The following is an 11,290-nucleotide window of genomic DNA, read 5'->3' on the forward strand; positions in this document are numbered from 1 at the left end:
TCCATGATTCATAGCAGGTAACCAAGAAGATCTTCCCCAAGGTGAAATTTCCTCTTGAAATACTTTTTTAAACCTGCTTTTTTTTCTTGTTACAAGTCTTTTCCAGTTGAGAAGGGATCCTATCTGCGATCTAAAATAAACATTCCAGAATTTTATTCAGGAACAAATGCACTCTAGAAAAGTCCCCGCTCTCAACTAAAGCAGCTACAGATGGGCAGAGTTGGCTTCTAAACCTAAATATTAGTAATGATAAACAGGGGCTACTTTGTGGTGACTCTACGTAGCGATCATCTATGTATTTGCGGGTGCACAGTGCAGCAAACAGCTTGCAGAGAAAGCAGCACAGAACTGCTAGCCAGCCATCAAAAACAAGCAAGATCATTAAGACATGCGTTGTCACGTGGCAACTGTCAAATCACAGCTTCCATCCTGTTTGTGGAGGAGCATTCAAGTCTGTGCCAGCTGGCAATTCCTTGTAGAACAGTACATACTTTGAGGGGGGGAGAAGACTTAAATGTGGATGTCAAGGGCACAGGGAGGACAGTAAATCCACACCCATCCTGAAATCACTAGAATTACAGGTTACAAAGCCAGAAACAAAGCCAAACTGCATATGACTTGTAAAACTGGGGCAGGGGGGCTGCTTTTGGCTCCGTTGAGAAAATCTACATGTAGCCAATCAGTATACATGTTTCCCCAACAGTGGCTCTCTGGGGCTCTTTTGGGATGGATGAGTAAAAGATCGCAAGGAGGAGAATATGTAAGCTCCTCCTGCATGCTGTGGTCCTAATCCAAATAAGAACCCTCTGTGCTTAAGAAGCTAAGTTTCAACAGCCGACCCCCCCCCAGTGCACGTCTGACTGACGGGACACATGGGTGGACCCATAAACAGTGTAACATGTAGTCCTTACAGTAAGGCAGGATAATTCCCCAGATTGCTGATAGCGGCTTCCCAAAAGCCAGGGCTTTTTTCAGCTGGAACGTGGTGGAACCGAGTTCCGGAACCGCTTGAAAATGGTCACATGGCTGATGGCCCCGCCCCCTGATCTCCAGACAGAGGGGAGCTTAGATTGCCCTCCATGCCACTGGAGCAGCGCGGAGGGCAATCTCAACTCCCCTCTGTCTGGAGATCAGGGGGCGGGGCCACCAGCCATGTGACCATTTTCTCTGAGGGCAACCCACTGAGTTCCACCACCTCTTTTCCCAGAAAAAAAGCCAACTGGTAAATTCATGGTTGAAATGTGCTTGGCATGGGGGACTGTAAGGCACGTTCTCAGCCAAGCTTCTATCGTGGCACTCAAAATCCCTTCTGGCTTTGAAGTCTTGCTGAAAGGTGTACAGCTTTATATTTTCTCTGTGGGAAAAAATAAGGACAAAGTCCTTAGGGAGAGGAAAGCCAAAATCTGGAGGAATGGCAGCAGGCTGGCCGATTCATCGGTCAATTTCATTCAATTGACCTTCTATTATCAGACCACAGTTAAATATTGTCAAATATCCCAAGAAGCCAAGAATGCCGCTCTGGAGGTGGCAGCTTACCTTTCAGTTTCATTCTGGTGTCATTTATTAGCTAGGGTGGGAGCGAAGGTTGCTTGTCCACGAGCTCTGCATGGGTCAGAGCTGGTAAGAAAAACAAAGTGTCTACTACTGGCTACCCGCTATAATTCCAAAAAGGACAGAAGCGCCTTGCTACCTACTCAGCACAACTGCCTTTAAAAAGTGTCATTTGTTTTCTGAATAATCGCAGCTAACTAGCTCTATATCTGTTTTGGTTTCATTTTCAAGAATGAAAACTGTAGGCTGACCTAGATAGTCTAAGGGGGAAAAAAACCAGAAAGTTTCAGTCAGTCTTATTTATAGAAACCAGAAGTTTTGCAGTTATCTCTACCTAGCGGTGGAACCCTTCGTGCATCTGCTGAAGTGAACTTTGACTCACCAAAATATATGTTGTAGTGAATGTTGTCCATTTTGTAAGGTGCCAGTGGACAGCAGTTTGACTTACTGTTTAAATATATAATAACCCATTACAGTTTTTAAAGCTATTTTTTAACTGTTTTAACATACTGTTGACCATTTTAGTTTTTGTAATTAAGGGCAAGTACCCAACTTCTCCAATGGTTAACATATCACCAGGGCTTTTTTTTCAGGGGGAACGCGGCGGAACAGAGTTCTGGCACCTCTTGAAAATACTCGACAACAGTGCTTGAAAATAATATTATTTCAAAGAAACCCATGTGTTTCTTCCTTATTTCCTCTTGAGAGTTCCGCCACCTCTTTTCCCAGAAAAAAAACCCTGCATATCACTTTGGTTATTCTAATAAATCCTTTAAACCCAATTCTCTCAGCATTTGACCTGTAAACTGTGTGTGTGTAAAGGGCCTTCAGATGGCAACCAACTTATGATGACCCCAGCAAGGGACTTCCAAAGCGAGCGAGAAGCAGAGGTGGTTGGCCAGTGCCTTCCTCTGCAGAGTCTTCCATAGTGGTCACTCATCAAAGTGCCAACCCTGTTTAAATTCTGAGATAGGGTTGCCAGGTCCAGCTTGTGAAATTCCTGGAGATTTTGGGGGTGGGTCCTGGAGGGGATGGAGTTTGGGGAGGGGAGGGGCCTCAGAATGGTATAATACCATAGAGTCCACCCTCCAAACCAGCCATTTTCTCCAAGGAAACTGATCTCTGTCACCTGGAGATAAACTGTAATTCTGGGAGATCTCCAGCCACCACCTGGAGGTTGGCAACCCTATTCTGAGATCTGACACGATCAGGCTAGACCATGCCAGCTTCCCTCCCAACCAGTTAATTACCCAATACTAATTTGCAGATTTCAGATTGGGAGAAGAAAATCCTTCCCAATTCCTATAGTATATCTGCCAGATCCCATTTAAAATGAGAGGCCTGAATCTACCCGTGTAGATCTGTCCCTTAATAACAGGTTTAAAAAAATTGGAAGGAATCACCAGGGAAGGAGAGATTGGTGCTCTTTTAAGTCTCAGAGGGAACATATGGAACATGTGGTTAAACAGTGACAGAGGAAGCACTGAGCGGCCCTGGGCTATCACATTGCACACCTGGGCAAAGTTGGTTTCCCCCTCCTAACACACACATCTCCGCAGGGAAGCAAACACAACCCCCCCTCCCCGGCTCCGGTAATGTGATGAGTCTGTAATTCCCAGCATTTAAATCATTAGCTTTCAGGGTTTTCCTGATTAATGAAGAGAGCGGGGGTTTTCACCGAGTGAACCCATTAAGGACTTGCTAATGCATGGTTTGATTTCACTGCCTGCAATTGAGCACATGGTTCCCTGGCCTGTGGGGACCACAGCGATTCACGCGGGGCTCGAGAGGAATCTCTAGGCTTCCCAGGCTTCTTTGTGCTTTTCATGTCTCCTCTCTGCCAACTCTCGCTATTTACCAGAAGCTGTTCCTATTATGTGGTTCCAGCCCCTGGTAATTCTCAGTCCCCATTATCCCTTTGAGAAAAGTTGGGGGATGTCTTTTTTTAAAAAATGCTAACATGCACAAGTCTGTCAACCTTCATTCCTGTAATTGACTATACAGATCATAAATGTTGCGAGATACGGAGGTTGCAGGGATCCCCAACAGGATGCTCAAGGGCACCATGGCCGTTTCCACATGTCTTACCTGCCTGCGGAACATCATGCGAAAGACCCGGAAGACAGCATCTTCTCGCGCAAAATCACGCCAGGAAGATGCTGTTATCCAGGAGTTTTGTGCGAAATTGCGCAAAACTCCTGGATTACAGCATCTTCCTGGTGCGATTGTGCACAAAAAGACGCTGTCTTCCGGGTCTTTCGTGCGATGTTCCGCAGGCAGGCAAGACGTGTGGAAACGGCCCATGGCGCCCAGCTATTTCTTGTTGCCCGCTTCCTTCCTCTCCAAAGCAAATAATCAAACCTCACATTCCTCTGCATCAATGAGGAGTTTCTTCAGGAAAGCCCTTTGTATTTGTGGGGAACACCCATTCAAACACAGCTGCCTTCATCATAAGCAAACGCTCGCCTTGGAATCCCCCCGTGTTTTGTGACTGGCCTCACAACAGCCGTTTTGTGCTTGGCTGTGTCCCATCTCCCAAACAGCCATCTTCATGACGGTGCCCACCACCCATTATGAAAGTTCCCAAAATGAGGAAGGTGCTACCAGTGAGGCCCTGAATTAGCGCTGCCACCCTCCAGTTGGAGCCTGGAGATCTCCCGGAATTACAGTTCATCTCCAGATAACAGAGATCAGCCCCCTTGTAGAAAATGGCAACTTTGGGGGGGGGGTAGACCCTCTTGCATTATATCCTGCTGAAATCCTTGCCCTCTCCACCCACCAAATCTCCAGAAATTTCCCAACATGGATTTGGAAACCCGACGCTAAGTATGCCCTGACCTGGATAACCAAGGTGAGCCTGATCTCATCAGATCTCAGAAGCTAAGCAGGGTCGGCCTTGGTTAGTGATTGGATGGGAGACCTCCAGAGAAGACCGGGGTTGCAGAGGCAGGCAATGGCAAACCACCTCTGTTAGTCTCTTGCCATGAAAAACCCCACCAGGGGTCGCCATAAGTCAGCTATGACTCGAAGGCACTCTCCACCATGCTGACTATGACTGACAGCTCCCCCCTTTATTTACCCCTGCTGGACCACGAAGAATAGAAAGTGTGTGGTCTATGCTGGCCAATGTTCATCATGTCAAAATCACATACCCAGGAAATCTGGTTGGTTTCTGAAGTCCAACTGGACTCAAATTCCACTATAACCATTTTTGTCTTGGAGAATCTCACAGAATGAAAGCATGCCCTTCTCAGTGACACTGCATTATAAAGAAATTTTGGAGCGGGGGTGGGGGAAGAGTAATTTCTTTTCCCTGCCTGGATAGAAGAGAAAACTCCCCTAATGTCCTTCTCTGCAGAGAAACCCATCACACTTTAACCCCGTCCTTCCTTCAGGAAGCTCAGAACAGCACAGGCCGCGTTGGCTCTCCTCTGCCGTATACTCGCAACAACCCTGCAAGGTAGCTTAGGCTGAAAACAAAGTGACTGGCCCACGGTCACCCACCATCTTTCATGGCTCAGTGGGATTTGAACCCAGGTCTCAGTCTGGCACAATCACCACAACACCACACTGCTTTTGCATACAGTAGAAAGAGTCCCATTCCAGCTTTTTACCTGGAATTGTGAAAAACCAGCACTCAGTCTTGTGAAAGGAAGGAAAACTGCAAGTAAGAACACTCAGTAACCTTGACAAAGCCATCATCTCATGAATGCAAAGGTGCATTTTGGTATGTGTGTTTAATATTCTTTTGAAAATTGTCCGTAGAGGAAAAGGAAGAGGAAAAAATGCGACAATTTGCCTAACCACATTTTTTAAAAGTGCCCTTAAAGGCTCCACTATTATAGCTTGGGGGGGGGAGTATCCCCCTCCCCTTTCTTCCCCTTTGAAGCTGTTTCCTTGTGGGAACAGAAAACATGGAAAGAATTCAATTCTGCATCTCAGCAGAACAGCAAAGATACATGCTTTGGAAACCGGAGCTTTACAAAAAGCAGGCTGGCAGGTGGGTGTGGGTAAAGATGGGTGGGTTGATAGCTCACCATGGCATCCAATTATACCTGTTCTTTCTCCAGCATCAGTAAGTATCCCTCCACTGGGATACTGGGAGGTGGGGGCAGAGATAGAAAGAAGGCAGACAGAGAGATTAAAAGACACATTGGGGGAAAAGAGCTGCAGTTCAACAAATCGTGGATCCAAAGCTCCACCTACTGGAAGATAGTAGTAGTGCAGCCTATGTTACATGTTTTTACATCGCTGCTCATTAGAAGAATTGAATAGGTGAAAATCCCACTGAATTTAGTAGGACTTGCCTAGCTGAGCAAGCCTGCATAGAAATTCGCTTCAGGAGTGAGGACCAGGTAGCATCCCTGCACCTTGGAATGCAGGGGAATGCAGAATGCAGCAGAGAAAGGGCGGAAAAAAACAGTTTTGGCCGTTCAGAATACAGCTAACCCAACAAGAAACAAGCTGGGGTTTTTACAAGGAACCTCGAGTGTGATGGCTTCCCATGACTGCAGTTTCTTTGGGGGGAAACTGAGACTGCTTTAATATCCAGGTACAGAAGGAGGAGAGGCTGTGGCTCAGTGGCAGAGCCTCTCCTCTAGGTCCCAGGTTCAATCCCCCACATCTCCAGATTAAAAAGGCAGTAGGTGGTATGTAAGACCTCAGCCTCTGGGGAGCTGCTCCCAGTTAGAGAAGACTGATTTTGACAGACTCCATGTAAGGTGCCTTTATGTGCAGTAGATGATTTATACTCTACACTTGGCAGTGTTTCCATATTTAAATGTGAACATTTATTTATGTCATTTATAGTCCGCCTTTCTCACTGAGACTCAAGGCGGATTACATAGTGTGAGATCAGTACAATCAGTAGCAAGGACATTTCCATACAGTAGCAAGGACATTTCCATAAACAATGCCATAGGGTAAATAGATACAAGTTTACAAAGACATAGCATTAGCAAGGATCCAATACTGGATTGAAGAATTGCTGGAACAGAACATAATCAGTTCTAGGACTGACATTAGACAACATGAAGCACAGGTAGTACATAAGAATACATATTTACAGCAACAGATAATATGTAAGGCAACATAGTGGTGAAGTCTATGGACCCTAACTCACCAGCAAAGCATCTGAGACCCCCTCCCTACAATACCGCCCTCCTATCTGAGTAAAATGCCTTTTTGAATAATTCGGTTTTGCATCATTTGCGGAAAGCTAGGAGAGTGGAGGCTCTTCAGACCTCCTCAGGCAGGCCATTCCACAAGGGTAGAGGCCACCGCAGAGAAAGCCGATGTACGGGCTGTTGTTGATTTCACACATGTGCAGGCTGGCACCTGCAAGAGACCCTGTTCAGATGAGTGAAGCAGGCGTGGGGGGATATAGGGAGGGAGGCAGTCTCGTAGGTGTGCCAAGCCAAGGCTGTGAAGAGCTTTGTATGTAAAAAACAATACTTTGAATATACCTATCACTGTAACTGATAGGTAGCCAATGGAGTGACTGTAGGATGGGAGTGATGTTCATGCTCCTGCTTGCTCCTGCTAACAGTTGAGCTGCAGCATTTTGTACCAATTGGAGCCTCCTAGTTAACTTAGGTGGGAAACCAATGTATTGTGCATTACAATAGTCAAGTTTTAATGTTACCATAGCACGGATCCAGGTGGTCGAGCCTTTGCTCCTGAGTTGGTGTGAATCAAGCTGCCAGATGGAGCATCCAGCTTGGGGTGGGGGGGATGTGGGGGGATGCCCTGAAAACAGCTGAGTTCCTATTTGCAGTCACCAACCACCTTAATAGACAAGGCAGGTGGTGATGCTGTGCCATGCTGACAATGGCTATATACCATGAAGCAAAAGAGCGCAGCAGATGGAACACTGGTGACGGCAAGAGACGAGAAGAAGCTCTGGCCTTACGCAGCTGCTCAGCAATCAAAGAGCAGTGGAATTCGAAGATGAGGAACATAATTCCATCGTCAAGGTTCTACTAGCTTCCCTACTAAAAGACTGAAAACCAATCTGTACTTTATGCATTAGGAAGAGGTAGACTGAAGTGTCATCGCTGAACAGTTCAAAAGGGAGGGGATCATGTTATTGTATGTACCAGGGCAACAGATGTTGCTATTTTTTGGATCTGCTTGCAGAGAGGTCCCCTCCCCTATGCAAGAAGCATTCAATTTTATGACCCTGATGCCTGCAGTATGAACAGGTTCCATCTAGAAGTTCTGCATACTGCATAGCTGGGCTGTTAAATACCTTCAGAGGAAGGGCAGAAACTCTTGATGGGGGGGGGGAGCACTGCTCTTCTCTGACTTACCCAATTTAGAGGATTCTAATTCCACTTGCAGAACTGAACTTTGCTTATCAACTGCTGGCATCCTCCACCTGGAGCCCTTCAGTTTACAAACAGACTAAGGATCAAGGCCCAGTTTGCTCATCTCAGCGTTGGTTACTGTAAGGTGGTGGTGTGCTTTTAACATCGTGGGACTCTAATGTGAGCACGGGACTCTAATCTGGAGAACCAGGTTGGATTCCTCACTCCGCCATTTGAAGCCAGCTGGGTGACCTTGGGTCGGTCACAGCTTCCAGGAGCTCTCTCAGCCCTACCTACCTCACAGGGTGTTTTGTTGTGGGGATAATAACAACATACTTTGTAAACCACTCTGAGTGGGCATTAAGTTGTCCTGAAGGGCAGTATATAAATCGAATGTTATTATATATTATTATGGTGGTGAGGTGGGAGAATTATCAGACAAAATTTTCTTCATGGTACAGAAAATTACTTTTCTTCTATTTCATACAATCATGGAGTTGTCATTGGCACAGGTGGTAATCTAGCAGATGGATCCTTTTAACTGCAGGTGCTGGGGGTCCTATTCAAGGCTCTACTACTAAGCTAAAGACCACACACAAACAGTTAACACTTGAACCGCAGTATTTCCTCCGCAAAGGACATGTAAAAATTTTGTGAATTGTTCTCTTTACTGGGTGGAGTTCATAGTTGCACAATGAAGGATCTAGGTTAAGAAACATCTGGGTGGGGTGGGGGTAAAGTTTTAAGCAACTTAGAATTTCTTGTTACCTTAGGGAACAAGCGTACCAGTCAAAAGAGGACAGTTTTGCCTCCTCTGATTAGATGCAGCAGCCCTAAACTCTTTGGTCTTCCCTAACTTCTGCTACCTGGAGATGCTGGGAATTGACACAGGGACTTTCTACATGCCAAGCAGATGCTCTCCCAGTGGCTCTCACTGAGCCACAGCTCACGTCCCAACTTTAAGCTACTTGGGAGTAGAGACTTGTATCTCCGTCTACCCAACCACTCTGGTCATCTTCAGAGGTCCTGTTTCTGGTGCCCCTGCCAGCTAGGGTTGCCAGGTCCAGGTTGGAAAATTCCAGGAGATTTTGGGGGTGGAGCCTGGAGAAGGTGGGGTTTGGGGAGGAGAGGGGCCTAAGTGGGGTATAATGCCATAGAATTCAACCTTCAGAGTGTGAGCAAAAGCACAGCCATTTTTTTCCTGCTAGCTTGAAATACAAAGCTGCTTTTGCCTGGCATTGAATGTAACTGTGCAGAGAAATGCTTGGCCAGCAAAAGCAGAAGCAGTAATCAACTTCTGATTGAAACCAGCTAGATAACATGGGAAAGTTTCACTTAGAGCTGAGAAAAGAGGATGGGCCTTTTGTCTGAGCAAGAAGGTGGACTTTGTCTCAAAACGGGGCAAGGGGTATATAAAGATGCTCCCCACCATTTTAGGGTGGGCTCAGAGTGTTTTTACCGGCTTGAAACTCTGTACCTCTTTATTCCTGGAATAAAATCTTTGCCTCTGCAAAGTTCTCCAAGTCTTGGTGTAATCATTGGGCAAAGCACGAGATCATGAACCTTGCTATTTTTGCCAGACATTTTCTCAAGGGGAACTCGTCTCTGTTGCCTGGAGATCAGTTGTAATTCGGGGAGATCTCCAACTACCACCTGGAGGCTGGCAACCTGCGCCAGCTAAGGTTATAGAGATGGCAACCAGGAAAGGGCCTTCTTGTTCATGGCATCAAAATTCTGGAACTCCCTCCCCAGAGAGATTCATCTTTCTCCCTTTACTGATGTCTTTCCTCAGCGGGCGAAGACTCTTTTGGTTCATTTGGCACACTCCCAATAACTGTTACTGGTCCTCCTCCCTGGTTGCATGTTTTTAATGTTTTTATATTTTTGCGTTTGTTATGTTCTATTTAATTGTTATATATATATATATATATATATATATATATATATATATATATATATATATATATATATATATATACACACACACACAACACACAAACAAGTATACATACACACGGTGATTTTTTTTGTTTTTTTAAAAAGGTACTGATACTCATATATAATACGGTTGCACTAATTTCCACCAATTCCCCCCAAGGATGGGAAAGCTCTCCTAAATGTATTTACATTATTTATAGTTCTCCTTTCTCACTGAGACTCCAGGCAAATTACACAGTATAAGTCAATTGGATCGCAATAAATTAGAAATAAATACAGGTTATGAGAGGCCAGATCTCCAGACAGTCAGCTGAAACATAAGAATCAACAAATGTTAGGCATAAGAAAGAACATTACATTAGTAAATTGTCAGTGTCATTGTTCAAGAGGCACAGGCTTTATGAAACTACAGCAATCGTCTGAGAATTAATAAATGCTTAAACTATGAACATATTTGTGGCAGAAGTCATTTTAATACTCTTAAAGTCAGGCAGAGAGAACTGAAGCTGCACATCAGGAAAATAGCTATTGATGGAAGTACATGTGTTCTGCAGTTCCCAGTAGTCTCTGGGGAATCCATAGCAGTTCTTATCACTTAACAGTGAAAAACAATTAATAGCATTTATTGACCAGTCTATTGACCCATAGCAGACCAGCCCTAGCCAGAAAGCCATACGTGGGAACGACTGTACTGCGGACATAGGATGAGCTAGATGTAGGGTTGCCAACTCCAGGTTGCAACATTTCTGGAGATTTGGAATTAGAGCCTGGGGAGGGCAGAGTTTGAAGGGGGAAGGGACTTCAGTGGCATCAATGCCATATAGTCCACCGTCTAAAGCTGCCATTTTTTCCGGGAGAACTGATCCCTGTAGTCTGGGGACATCAGGTGTAATTCTGGGAGGATCTCTAGGCCCCTATACATTTGTTGTTACTTTTTCAATAACACTTTATACTAATTTTTTACTGTGTTGCCCTCATATATATTGCTTGTGTTGGTACTTCCTTGAGGGTTGCTCCTGTTGCTTTTTTGGGTTTCCCACCTGGAGGTTGGCAACATTATCTAGCTGGCTTAATATTAGCAGGGTGCTGGTTATCTTTAGCATTTACTTTATCTTTCGGAAAAACTATACTTTATTCTTAGGAATGTTTGAATGCACACACTTACACGCTGGCGCTGCGCTATATACAGTAACTTGAAACCTCCCTCGCTGGCAACCCGATCCCGTCAATGCCAAGGGTCAAGTTAGACATGTAGGTTTTTAAAGGGCTGGGTCTGAGTTCCAGGAGTCCAACTCTGTGTGTCCTTTTCTCTTCCGGAACCCTAAGCGCAGAGCTCCTGATACCAGGAAAGAGGACGTTAAACAGATGTGAACCCTCCTCGCTATCGGCCCACTGCTTTTTTGGGTCCCCCAGCTGGGCGCTTCCGCAAGCTTCCTATTGGCTGGTTTCTCGAACCGGCTCCGCCTCTCTCTGGAGGAGTGGAAGGCGTGTGT

Source organism: Eublepharis macularius, chromosome 12 (assembly GCF_028583425.1).
Source record: "Eublepharis macularius isolate TG4126 chromosome 12, MPM_Emac_v1.0, whole genome shotgun sequence".
Lineage (NCBI taxonomy): Eukaryota > Metazoa > Chordata > Lepidosauria > Squamata > Eublepharidae > Eublepharis > Eublepharis macularius.